Source organism: Pogona vitticeps, chromosome 1 (assembly GCF_051106095.1).
Source record: "Pogona vitticeps strain Pit_001003342236 chromosome 1, PviZW2.1, whole genome shotgun sequence".
NCBI classification, from domain to species: domain Eukaryota; kingdom Metazoa; phylum Chordata; class Lepidosauria; order Squamata; family Agamidae; genus Pogona; species Pogona vitticeps.
The window spans coordinates 290,559,423-290,574,272 of record NC_135783.1 but is presented as its reverse complement, the minus strand read 5'-3'; positions in this window follow the sequence as shown (position 1 = coordinate 290,574,272).

Genomic DNA, 14,850 nt, shown 5'->3' with positions numbered 1-14,850 from the left:
GATCAAAGCTCCTTGTTGTCTGTTGATGTGTGAATGCCAGTTTTAGAGGAGCCTAGAGGAAAGAAATGCCTCCTTCTCAAGCTGTTCCTGGGACTTCAAACCTTGAGCTGAAACAGTTGGTCCTTTTAAAAAAATAAAACTAAAATAGGCAGCTCTGCTAGAATGTGGGCAGCAGGCATTTCTTGAGCCTTGAGTGAAGGTTAGATAATGTCTCTGTCATCTTAGAAAGTGATAATCATAAGAAAAGAGATACTATTATTTTAATTTAAACTGGATGATGTAGCTTGTGGTATGGTGTGTGAAGTATTAAAAATGATCAATTACTGCATTTCTCATTACTTTATTTACTTATTTATTTAATCTTCCATCTTCCTCTCAATCCTGGGATTCAAGGTGGCTCACAAGAAAATAAAATAAAAATATAAAAAGACAGCTCGGCTTCGAGAACACATGTATAAGGAAGTACAGGCCCTGCCAGTTGAAAGCCCATTCCTCAGTAACTAGTCAGTGGCCCAAAGTTGCTCTGAAGAACCTGGTCTTTGCTTGCCAGGAGAAAGATGTAGGGAGAGGGTCCACCTATGCCTTCTTTGAATGGAATTCATGGTTCACAACACTGTACTCCCTTGTGGTGACAGCCTTACCAGACTTTATGACAGGGCACCCCTGATCTTCAGTCTTTCATGCTTTCATTTACTGGATATTTTGCTATCCTTACAGGACCAATCAGCCCAAAGCATTTTGATCCTTCAAACAAAGGACAATTTGCAAACAAAGGCTGATTGGATTTGGTGAGTGAATTTTACTTCAACTTTGATGATGGGACAGCATCCTTCACCATGTGTGACGGGGGGGGGGGAGAGAGTTGGAGAACCTTTGTAAAGAAAGGTTCAGAAAAAAAAAATAGCTGGGGGTGATATCAGCTTTGCTCTCCAACCATGAGCTACTTAATGTGGTAATCTTACCACGTACAGTAACCTTACCCTTATTTGAATGGCAGAGCCAGCTCTGCAGCTTGATGTTCTCTCAGCCTGGATTTCCTCAGGATGGGTGAGATCTATTGCATGCTCTTTGGATGAAGAAAGTGTGGAAAACTCAAAATGTGAGAAGCTGCATGTATGCCTTAGTGGATTGAAGCAGGGGCTTAGCTTTCTCCATTCCATATTTGTTGCATGTTGCACACTTCTGGGTGGCTGTAGTTACTGACTGCTTTGCGGCCTGCTCATTGCACTAGTTTTAGGTTAGTCTGCCTGAGACTCACACATGACACTATAAAATAGCGTCTTTGGTCAGAAGGGAATCCCATAATGCTTCTTTTTTCGATATTGTTTTCTTTCGCACACAAATTTGCCATCTCTTGATTTCTCAGTTCTGACACTCCCAGTGTTGCCATAACAACAGGCATTAAGAGCTTGTTGATACTGGCCTGTTGTGCTAATTGCACAATTTCCTGCTGTTGTTATGAACCAGTTGTTCCTTTTAAAAAGCTGAAATTGCTTTTGGCTGGTCCATTTGTTACTTCACTGCCTCCTTGGGCCTGGTAAGGGGCTTAAGGGAGAGAACAAATCAACCGGAAAAGCCTCAGGGAAAGATTGTTTAGGTCTGGTGAGAGCAGGTCTAGACAAGGTATGGCAGAAATGCAGCTGTTGGGTTACTAGCCAACGTACGAGATGGGAAAACGGATGCTTTTGTTTTATGTTAAGTAAACAAGAAATTCATGTTATGGCTCTGTGGAAGCCAAGTGAGACATTTCCAAGGGGACCATTTTAATCTGTTGCAACAAAAACAAGATAGCATCTTATGGTGCTCTGAAGTTCAAAGCTGATAAATCTGAACAGTCAGCATGAGGATGTGTGTGTGTATGTGTGTGTGTGTGTGTGTGTCTGTCTGTCTGTCTGTCTGTTTACTACAGCTTGCTATCTCAGATTCATGGTGTGTAAAGTGGAATATCAAGGAGGTGCGCCTGTGCGTCTATATGGTTGGGGGAATCACAGAGTTTGAGGGCAGAGGGAAATTAAATGGAGAAGTACTGGAATTGGGACACAGCCTGCTCTACTGAAAATATTTTCTACAGTAGATAAATGTGAGATAGTCTGATGTCAAGTACACATTTAGTTCATGCTAGAAACAGTTGGAGTTTGGGGAAAACTACCCACCGCACAACGAATCTATAAGTTAATCAAAACAGGAAACAATGGCTGAAATCCTGCTCTGTATGTTATGCCATATAAGGCTGATGACATAAGCAGTGGTGATTATTTATTTATTTATTTAATTTATATCCCGCCTATCTAGCCAACTCAGGACCACTCTAGGCGGCTAACATCATCATTAGGAAATAAGACATTTACAACTCCTCTATTGGTCCCAAGGCTCCAGTGGAATCCCGGGATTCAGGAAGCCACTGGGGGCTATGGATAGGGTAGTGGGGAGTCTTTAAATGTTGAAATTTGCTGCTGCTGCTAGTCATCTTGGTGGCTGTGATTTTTGGTAATGAAAAACTTTTCCATGTTTCTTGTTACAAAAGAAAGCCAGCAATGGCGCACAGGATTACTTTAATTAGGTAAAGCCAAGGATCAAGTAGACAACTTTAATTGGATATGCCTGGCATTATGGAAGCAACAGGGGGCAATGATGCAGGATCAAGAGGGGTGGAGATCCAGAGCAGCACATTGTAACATCATGGAATGAAGTTTGAAAATTTGATACAGTGGCACTACTTAAAACAGAACCTTCCTCAATTCTTTCTGTTATTCCAGCATTTTCTTTTTGCCAAGTGTACATTTTAGAAGGGAGGAAATATAGAAAAAAGTAATGACCTAGCCTTTTTTGCCAACAATCTTACCATCTTTTAGGTTGGATTGAGAAAGAAGATGAAAAATGAGGTTCAGGATTTAGAGGGAAGGATTAGGGTAACACTGAAACTGCCTGGAAATGACAGTAAGGAAACAAGAGCAGAGATTTGGGAGGCACTTGCCTCTAGGCTGTTAGCAGGAGGCCTCTATTAATTAGTGCCTGGAACAAATCTACTAGCAATGTTCACATATTAGAAGCTTCCTCTGAAAGCCCCCAGCCCCCAGCTCACCTGATGGAGTTTCCTCTTTGGAAACCTCTGTGCCACAAATTAGTTTTTTAAAGACACAAGTAGTTTTATTCAGCATTCTTTGCATAATTAGACTTTTTCCTTTCAGAGATGCTGCCCCACTGTCTTCTCGGTCAAGAGGCTAGAAGAATTTTGAGCCAGCACTGAGTCAGGGAAGCTTTGTTGTTATGTGCCATCAAGTCGTTTCCATTTTATGGTGACCCTAATTGAGCGTTCAGTAGGAGCCTTTTGGCCACTTCTCCTTTCAGCAACATGTTTTGAAACAGGTATGAAAATTGTTTTTCAGTCAGAAGAAAAATGTTCAGTTTTTCACTTTGTGGTTTGTTTATTGAATAATGACTGTCAGCAGAGACTCAGAGTTTGCATAAATTCTTGCTTGTTGAACAAGATACAAAGATGAGTCCTGGATTATTCTGTGGAAGCAGTCAACAAATCCACTCTGAGCTAACAAGCAATAAGAACGTGATCTAGTCATACAAAAGAATACAGTAGTCTTACAGAACAATAGACTTCACCACAGTGAACACTTTCAGTTGTGTTGGAGTACTGTTCTCATGAGCCCCAGCCAGCATGGCCCATGTTTATTTTATATTTATTTATTTATTTTATTTATTTATTTATTTATAGTTTAGATTTGATAGGAGTTGTAGTCCAAAATATATGAGTGATACAAAGTTCTCTAAGACCAGAAAGTAAAAATGTCTGAGCAGAAAATATATCTGTTACTTTTTGGTTATGAAATAAGTATTATTGTTACATGGTGCCAAGTTGACTCCAACTTATGGCAACCCTATGAATGAGAGATCTCCAAAATGTCCCATCCTCAGTAGCCCTGCTCAACCAAAGAGTAGACTTCGGTCTAGATGGGTGGGGTATAAATTTAACCAACCAACCAACCAACCAACCAACCAACCAACCAACCAACCAACCAACCAACCAACCAACCAACCAACCAACCAACCAACCAACCAACCAACCAACCAACCAACCAACCAACCAACTTGTAAACTCAAGTCTGTGGCTTCCTCTCAGAAGTCAACCCATCTCATATTTGGTCTTTCTTCCTGCTGCTTTCAATCTTTCCCAGCATTATTGTCTTTTCCAGAGAAACTTGCTCCAAATATGAAACTTTCAGTTTCATCAGTTTTGCTTCCATAGAAAGTTCATGGCTGATTTGCTCTAGGACACACTTGTTTATCTTTCTGGCACTACAGGGTATCTACAAAGTTCTCTTCCAGCACCACATTTCAAATAAATCAGTTTTTTCCCTTGTCAGCTTTCCTTTCTGTCCAGTTTTCATAGCCAGACATGATGACTGGGAATACAAGGGAGTGGGTAGTCTTGTTCTCCAATGGCGTATCCTTACACTTGATGATTTTTTCTCTTTTCTTCATTGCTGAAGAATAATGATCCTATAGTTGCTGCACTCCTTGACATCTCCTTTCTTGGAGATTGGAATGTACCGTATATTGAACATTGCCAGTGTTTGGGACATATTTTTATTTTCCATATTTGTTGGCGCATACTCATTAGGACTTAATTTGGTAAAAGAGAGCAGGCCGGGTAGGTGGGACTCGTCAGCCCTGGAAGGCAGCCCATCTAGGAGAAGGAAAACTCCAAATTTAAACCTCCACTGCCTTGTGGCTATATCCACTTATGGAAAGGGCTTCAGGAGATAACCTCGAGGCAAAATCCGGAGCCGGAGTCCCGGAGGCATTTTCTTTCATTCTGCCAACTCCTGCAACGTTGCTGGAACCAGTTGTATTGGCTCTTGCCTTCCCACTGGACCATTTCAGCGATGTGGAGAGGGGGGATTTGCTGCTTGGGTAACAGCCTATCCTCCATACTATTTTACCCAGGCTTCGTGCTCTGGAGAGGACACTCCAGCTTCGCATACAGCGTCGAAACAACACGGGAAGTAGCAGTTACCGGTTATAAGTCTCTGCTCAATTGGCGTAGAGCAGGACGCCAGGGGCTACTTCCAATGGTGGGAGAGGTCATTGCACCTCACTAGGTAGATACCGCCCGCCTTAAGCTGGGCAGCCCCCAGCCAGTAAGGTGCTACCTCGCCACGGTCTGTTAACCTCACGGGGTGCGTGGGGTTTAGGGTGAAACCCGACAAGCAGATCGACAACCGTGCACCATGCAACAATCATAAGACAACACCGCCTTGTCCACCTTCGGCAAGAAGACCAGAAAGATGGCTGACTGGTTCGAAGCCCATTCGGAGGAGTTAATGCCAGCCATTGAGGATAAGAGAAGAGCTCTAGCAGCATACAAAGCCTGTCCTAGCGAGTACAACCTGCAAGCTCTTCGAGCCGCTCGTAGCCAAGTCCAACAGGCTGCCAGGAGATGCTCCAATGACTATTGGCTTCAGCTTTGCTCTCAGATACAGATAGCAGCGGACACAGGTAACATCAAAGGAATGTATGATGGTATCAAGCAGGCCTTAGGTCCATTACAGAAGAAATCTGCTCCCTTGAAGTCTACTACAGATGTGATCATCCAGGACCGAGCACAGCAGATGGAACGCTGGGTGCAGCACTACTCCGAGCTATATTCCAGAAAGAATGTAGTAACCGAAGAAGCATTAAATAACATTGAGTGCCTGCCTGTCTTGGAAGAGCTGGACAGCGAACCAACCCTAGCAGAAATAAATGCGGCCTTGGATTCCCTCACCTCTGGCAAGGCACCTGGAAGGGACAACATCCCTGTTGAAGTGCTGAAATGCGGTAAGGAGATCATCATCACCGAACTGTATGAAATCTTTTGTCTCTGCTGGAGGGAAGGTGGAGTACCACAGGACATGAAGGATGCAAACATTGTCACGTTGTACAAGAATAAAGGTGACAGGGGTGACTGCAATAACTACCGTGGTATCTCTCTTCTTAGCGTTGTAGGGAAGCTGCTTGCCCGTGTTGTGCTGAAGAGGCTCCAGGTGCTTGCAGACAGAGTCTATCCGGAATCACAGTGTGGATTTCGAGCAAATAGATCCACCACTGACATGGTATTCTCCCTCCGACAGTTGCAGGAGAAATGCAGGGAACAACAACAGCCACTCTTAGTGGCCTTCATAAACCTTACAAAAGCATTTGACTTGGTTAGCAGGGATGGCCTTTTCAAAATACTTCCCAAGATTGGATGTCCACCTCGTCTCCTTAACATCATCAGGTCCTTCCACGATGGAATGAAAGGCACTGTAGTTTTTGACGACTCAACATCAGATCCCTTTGACATCCGAAGCGGAGTGAAACAGGGCTGTGTCCTTGCACCAACACTTTTTGGGATTTTTTTTGCTGTCATGCTGAAGCATGCCTTTGGAACTGCAACAGAAGGTGTCTATCTCCGGACTAGATCAGATGGAAAGTTCTTTAATCTCTCTAGATTGAGAGCGAAGACCAAAGTCCAACTGAAATGCATGCGGGACTTCCTCTTTGCAGACGATGCAGCCATTGTTGCCCACTCTGCTGAAGACCTCCAACAACTCATGAATCATTTCAGCAAGGCCTGCCAAGACTTTGGACTAACAATCAGCCTGAAGAAAACACAAGTCATGGGCCAGTGTGTGGACTCACCTCCCTCTATTACCATCTCCACACAAGAATTGGAGGTTGTTCATGACTTTGTGTACCTTGGCTCAACCATCTCTGACACCCTCTCTCTAGATGTCGAGCTGGATAAACGCATTGGGAAAGCAGCCACCATGTTCTCTAGACTCACAAAGAGAGTATGGCTCAATAAGAAACTGACAACACATACCAAGATCCAGGTCTATAGAGCCTGTGTCCTGAGCACACTCCTGTACTGCAGCGAGTCCTGGACCCTTTGTGCCCGGCAGGAGAGGAAGCTGAACACCTTCCATATGCGTTGCCTACGACGGATTTTTGGTATCACCTGGCAGGACAGAGTTCCAAATAGAGTAGTCCTAGAACGAGCTGGAATTTTCAGCATGCATACATTACTGAAACAGCGACGTCTACGCTGGCTTGGGCACGTTGTGAGAATGGCTGATGGTCGGATTCCAAAGGATCTCCTATATGGAGAATTAGTGCAGGGAAATCGCCCCAGAGGGAGACCACAGCTGCGATACAAGGATATCTGCAAGCGGGATCTGAAGGCCTTAGGAATAGACCTCAACAGATGGGAAACTCTGACATCTGATCGTTCAGCCTGGAGGCAGGCAATACATCACGGCCTCTCCCAATTTGAAGAGACCCTTGTCCAGCAGGCTGAGGCAAAGAGGAAGTCACAAAGGAAGCAAAATCAGGGAGCTGGACAGGGGACAGATTGGATTTGTCTCCAGTGTGGAAGGGATTGTCACTCTCGAATTGGCCTCCTCAGCCACACTAGATGCTGTTCCAAGTCCTCCATACAGAGCACGATACCATAGTCTTTCGAGACTGAAGGATGCCTACTACTACTACTCATTAGGATTTGGACAGATTCAGTCTCTGGGGCGTGAAATAGTTCTATTGGTATTCCATCTATGTCTGATGATATATTTCTTCCTCGTACTTTCAGAATAGCTTTCACATCACTTTCTAAAACTGCAGCTTCTTTGTCACAGGATTCCTTTTCAAAGGAATCTGTTATCCTTTTATCTCTTTTTTACAGGTCTTCAATATACTGTTTCCACCTTCTCTTTATTTTCTCATGGTCAGATAGTATATTTACCTGTTAGTCATTCAGCATTCCTAATCTAGACTTGAGTTTCCTTTTGATTTCTTGGATCTTCTGGAAAAAGATATCTCCTCCCCTCTTTTTGTTGTTCTCTTTTATTTCTTTGCACTGATTATTGTTCTCTTTGTCTTTAAGTGCCAGTCAAGATCTGACCCCATTTCTGTCACATCATAATTCTCACCTGTCCTTGACAATTTTAAGTGTTTCTTCTTTCATACATCTGGAAGAAACTAGATGGATGATGGAAGAATTGAAACGAGTATTCACATACATATAAATCAACATTTTTCACATTTGAAATATCTGTGAGTGAGGACCTGTTAATGCCCTGATCATTGCTTCTAGGTATCTAAGAAGTGAAGAGGGCAGTTTAAGTATGTTGGTCTTTCAAAACGGATGCTGCATATTTTGGCAAAGCCACATCATGCCATTGTGATATTGATATCGTGGTCAGAGTAATGGATTGGAATTCAAGCTTAATAGATCTAGGTTCTAACCACTACAGAGCCATGAAACCCAGGGTGACCCTGGATCATTTTATTGCAAACCAGGTTGTTTCACAGTGTTGTTGGAGGATAAAATGGGGCCAATGAGAGGCATGAGCTCATGGCAGGAAACAGGAGATAGATGTGTAATTGACTGATAAATAAGCTACTTGCATCCACTTCAATAAACATTATAGCTATTTTGCATTTAAAACAACTGGTACAATAAATTCAAGGTCTCAGTTTCCTCTTAAAATGTAAAATATATCTGGGTCTCCTTCCCAGGCAGATGATCAATGCTGTAGCACTGGCAAACTGTTTTTGAGGATGGTCATGCTGAGAATGGAGTCTGTACTGGTGCTGTTATACATGAAGAGATATAAAATGCAAGTTCATTTGGGGGGGGGGGAATAAGGCATCTCAAGGATGAGGAAACACAAAGAATATATTTCATACGTGACTTGTTTGAAAGAAAAGAAAAAATGTACTGAGAACTGGTGCATCCTGTTCGATGTCACAGCTCCCATCAGGCTATCCGTTCCCACTAACTTCTTAACACAGGACACTGGTGGCACTTAGCTAAGAGTTCCTAAATTTATTTACTACCTCTTCTTTATTTCTGCTTCTGTTTTAGACTATTTGACCAGGACCCTGTTTAATACTTATGGCCCAACTGTGGAAGCTGCTACAGCTATCTGATCAGGTGCTAGTCACGTATGGGCATGTGTCTGATCATGTGACCTGGCTGCATGACTTGGCATCTTGTCTGTGGCTTCTGCAGCTGGAATTCATAGAATCATAGAATTACAGAGTTGGAAGAGACCACAGGGGCATAGAGTCCAACCCCCTGCCATGCAGGAACTCCATCAAACCAATCCTGACAGATGGCCATCCAGCCTCTGCTTAAAAACCTCCAAAGAAAGAGACTCCACCACACTCCGAGGCAGCATATTCCACTGCCGACCAGCTCTGTCAGGAAGTTCTTCCTGAGATTCAGGTGGAATCTCTTTTCCTGTAGTTTGAAACCATTATTCCTTGTCCTAGTGTCTGGAGCCATGGAAAACAAACCTGTCCCTTCCTCGACATGACATCCTTTCAGATATTTAAACATGGCTATCATGTCCCCTCTTAACCTTCTTTTTATAAGGCTGAACATTCCCAGTTCCCAAAGCCGCCCCTCATAGGACATGACTTCCAGACCTTTGACCATTTTGGTCGCCCTCCTCTGGACATGTTCCAGGTTGTCAACATCCTTCTTGAATTGAGGTGCCCAGAACTGGACACAGTACTTCAGGTGAGGTCTGACCAAAGCAGAATAGAGTGGTACTATCACTTCCCTTGATCTAGACACTATACTCCTATTGATGCAACCAAGAATTGCGCTGGCTTTCTTGGCAGCCGCATCACACTGCTGACTCACATTCAGTTTGTGGTCTACCAAGACTCCTAGATCCCTTTCATAGGTACTATTGTCTGTGTACATGTAGAACAAGACACTGACTTTTATTTATTATTTACATTTATATACACCCAACTGACAAAAGCCTTAGGGATAGTTTACAACATATAAACATACTCATAAAGCAATAAGTGAAATCGTAGAACTAATTAGCCAGCTGATTCTTTATCAAATGTTAAAGTGCTAAAATGTTGAGAACCATCAGTAGACATTAAGGAAAAATTCAACCAAGAAATAAATGACTACAGCTCCCATAATCTATGACCATTGAATGCACTGGCCAGGACTGAAGAGAGTGGAGTCTGAAACATCTGAAGGGTCAATGGTTGCCTGATCTAGAAGGCCATGTAGCCCAAAGAACATTTTCACCTAGTTTTCCAAAATCGGATGCAACACAGGATTGCTATTGATGGAGTCACAGTGGTGGTGGGTGAAAAGAGAAGAGGGCAGATTCAGAGAACATGCCAACAAGACATCATGAACTTTAAAAGGAGCAAAACATCCAGAGCAGGCCCAAGACACTTTAGGGCCCAAGTTGGAGAAGATGCCCTCAGTCCCCATTTTACATAGAGAAATCAACAGCTTAATTTAATTTTTAATGCTTCTGAGAGGATAATGTTTTCTACCACACCTGAGGGCAGTAGGCAAGCTTTGAGGACATGGAACACATGGCCTGTGCTCTTCATTCCTCCAAGAAATGGCCAAGGGGCACAAAAACCAAGATACTGTTGCCCAGAACCAGAGGTATCTATTGCCTGAAGCAGTTGCCTCACTCTTAGTGGTAGGGCTGGCCTTGTAAACATCAGTGTCTGCATATTAATATGAAGGAGGGCTGCTAGGAGCATGTTTCTGTTCTCCCACTCCAGCAGGTGGTGCTGTGGCTCTACCTTGCACAAAGCACAGAGGAATGGGAAAGGTGACAGTACACACAGCAGCACCTTAAGGAATTCATTTATAGCAGTGTGAATATCTGTCAGTAGGAACCTACATCATTAAATGATGAAATAGTTAAAGGAAGAGATTCTGTGAAAAAAAAAACTGCTGTTGCAAAGCAAAACTGTGGTGGGACGTGTTTAAAACAAGTCTAGTTTTTAGAACTTCAGAGTCTGGAATTACTATTTTCCTCGTCTACAACTTTTAGACAATTACTTTTTTTTACTGCAGTGGCTATGATTGGGAGCATATTTGGAGTTGTAGTCCAAAAACTAGTATTTCTTCTCAAATTGGGCTCTGCTTACTTGTGTAAAAATATTTGTATATCATCAACTAATGGTGACCCTTTGAAGGGTTTTCAAGGTATAGTGTACTCAGAAATGGTTTACCATTTCCTTCTTTAGGGGGTAGCTAGTAGGTTCGTTCTCTGGAGAAGAGCCAGCCTGTGTAGCCTTGGGCAGAGTGGCCCTAGAACAGGGATCAGGGAACTTTTTTACCTTTTAAACCCACCCACCCCAAATTTATATACGCCGATATTACCCCCTTGATTCAAAAGGAAGGAAATCATACATTATTTGAATTCGAAATCTTATTCAATCTATTCAAAATTACTTTGAAAGCTTCAACTTGCTTGAAAACTTCAGATTTGGAGAAATGATATTGCTTCAGCTTGGATATGAGAGCATCAATGTTGGGGCTCTGCTCATCCTCATTACCCCCAGGATTTTCATTTTTACCCCATTTGGGGTAATTTACCCCTGTTGCCTGACCACTGCCCTAGAAGAAGGGAATGATAAATCACTTCTGGGAGCTTGGTACATCTAGAAATGTAATGTGTATTTACTATTATTTTATTTATTTTATTTAGTTAACTTATATGCCACCCACACTACCCAAAGGGCGGGATATAAATCAAATAAATAAATAAAATACAATGAAAAAGATAAAATAATTAAAATGCAATTAAAATATATGCTCTAAAATTGCCATCAGGACGCACAGTTGATATTATTTCAATTAAGAGCCTTCTGGAACAGGAAGGTTTTGACCTGGCAGCAAAATGTCATCAGCGTCGGCACCAGACAAATCTCAATTGGGATGGTGTTCCATAGTCTGGGGACAGCTTAGCCGAGAAGGCCCTTTCTCTACAAGCTATCCCTCTTACCTCCTTAAGGGACGGATCTTAACTGCTGGGTAGGTTCATATGGAAGGAGGCGGTCCTTCAGGTATCCAGGGCCCAAGCTGTTCAGCACAGTTCAGCACAGAAACCACCTCGCCTGGATTGGTGGAAACGAGAGGTAGAGCTAAGTGTCGTCAGCATATTGCTGACTCCTCAGCCCAAACCTCCTGATGACCTCTCCCAGGGGTTCCATGTAGATGTTAAACAGCATGGGGGTCAGTATTGAGCCCTGAGGAACTCCATGACATAAACACCATGGGACAGAGCAACTGTCCCCCAGCACCATGAGATCTACATGCTTGCAAATGTATATCATACCGTACACTCATTAGGGAGGTGTGACTGGCTGCAACTCCATAATGGGAGCACACTTCATAGTGAACTCAGATTAGCCTCTACATGATGTATGAAAAAGCACATAATGTGTAGAGGTTCGAATCACATATTATATTGTAACATACACCACAGGCCTCCTACACTTCCTTTTCAGCATTTGCCTTCCGACTGTTCCTCTCCTGTTAGCAACTGTGTATTTCATATGGCCTGTCCTGAGAGCTCCAAATTAACCTCTTGGTCTAAATCAGGTGGAGGGTTGTATCCTGTCTCCAGTGCTGATAAAGAGTTCCAGCTGCCAGTCCAGTTGACTTCTATACATGGAATGAGAAAGATACGTCATCTTGTTGTTTGCCTCAGGCAACAAAATGTCTTAGGCTGGCTTTGATACTGCAGTCAGCTTCTTGCATCTTCTGTGAACATCTTATGCTGATCTGTCTATGGTGTCCCTTGGTTAGACCTAGAGTGGCTCTAGCCCCCCTCCCGCCCCCACCGGGATACCTACTGAAGGCTGAGGTACAACAAGAGAGGTGAGCAGAGAGGAATCAGAGTCAGGGCCTTCAACATGAAGAAGGACAGTTTCTTCTGTTTGTAGTCTTGTCACTAATGGGTGAAAGATCGCATCCATGGACAGTCCTTCCATGAGGCAGAATGTGATGACTGACTCACATAGTACTATGGAATGTAGAGGGGGGTAGCAGCTGTTCTCCTCAGGAGGACAGACATGGGGCCTTTACAAAAGATTGTGGTCTGCTGACCCCCACCCCCAGATTTTGTGGAGAATGCTGTCTCCTCACTGTGGGGTCATGTTGAATTTAGTTGTCAGGTAAATCAGCTTCTGTAGTTCTAGAAAGAGAGGAATAATAATCTTTGCTTCAGCCAGTAGACTACCTCCTGCTGAGGAAGCTGGGAAACAAGACACCTCCCTAAAAGCCTAAAGAGTCACCCAGATTTGATGAAGTCTAACAGCATCAGCCACCTATTTAGATCTACAGGGAAATACCAAAGCTCACAATTGTGATCTCTAAGGCTGAGTGAGAGGGCTATGCTGTTGTGTTTGTCAGCAATTTATGATCAAAATGGGTAGGACGATATAAATACTGAATGAAGGAGTCTTATAAATCTTTAAAACTCAAATAAAGCTATATCTGGTGTGAAACAATTATGTTAGCCACCCACTCCATCTCTGTCTGCTCTCATTCCTGTGCACTCATCTTGTTTATTATGCAGAACTGCCTGCTTCAGACTTCAGTGGAGTGATAGCGTGAGCAGGGTTGTAGCAAAACTGAAAATCCATGTATCAAAATCATATGTTGGGGCACAGGAAACCTGGGTTGAGTTCTTTTGTAGCTGTAACCTTGAATGAGTGATCTTGGGGGAGACACATTCAGCTCAAACTTTCCACCCAAGATTCTTCTGGGTCAGACTAGGCCAGGGCCGGATAACTTCCAAGGGTCAATTTTTTCCTTGTCCTGGACCTTGGAGCACTACACACTTCCTCTAATGCTCCGCCTCCAAACACTCCAAACATTTTAGTGCCCCCCCTACAAATAGTGCAACCCAGGGGGTTTAGAGGGTAACTCTTTGTCCTGAGTATTAATATATTTGGCTCTGTACCTTGGAATTTAGGGCATACTTTAGGCATTAAGAGGACTTTTTAAGAAACAGAAAATGACTGGCCTGTTTCTGGGGTCTCTCCTTGTAAATTAGAACCCTGGAAAATCTGGGTGACTCTCTAGGCTTTTAGGGAGGTGTCTTGTTTCCAGCTTCCTCAGAAATGTCAGGGACTGAATGTAAAACCTTGCCATGCAATGCATCTGCCTATCTAGGAAGTGACAACCCTATCCATTAGTTCATTAATATCTCCACTGGTTCATTTGGTTACATAATTGGGTGCAACTGGCTTGATAGCTCCTGTGGTATCATACACCGCTTCTCCTGCTCTTCAAGTGGCACATATGTTATTTGGTAGGTGGGATGAACAGGGATAATCTCTGTGTGTGCCTGGGTGACAGCAGTGATGATAGGCAGATTGTTTTGTCTTGAAGGTGGGATTGGTGGCCACATGGTTCTTTTCAGGATTGCATTTCCAGGTCTGTGCCTTAAGATGCAATCATCACCTAAGAGGATGCATAGAACTACCTTTCTCCATGCTCTTTCCTTGTTATTTTATTTATCACTTTCATATCCTGAAGCAGTGTGGAGTAGTGGGTAAAGTGACAGATTAGGAGAGCTGGGTTCAAATCCCTGCTCATCCATGGAAACTCATGGGAGGCTGATCCTTAACTACTTCACATACCTTTGAAAACCTTGTTAATGTTGCCATAAGTCAAATATGATTTGATGGCACATAAGACACACACATAAGGGACGTGGTGGTGCTGCGGGCTAAACCACAGAAGCCTTTGTGTGCTGCAGGGTCAGAAGACCAGCAGTCGTAAGATCGAATCTACGTGACGGAGTGAGCTCCCGTCACTTGTCCCAGCTCCCACCAACCTAGCGGTTTGAAAGCATGCAAATGCAAGTAGATAAATAGGGACCACCACGGTGGGAAGGTAACAGCGTTCTGTGTCTAAGTTTCGCTGGCCATGTGACCACGGAAGATTGTCTTCAGACAAAACGCTGGCTCTATGGCTTGGAAACGGGGATGAGTACCACCCCCTAGAGTCGAACATGACTG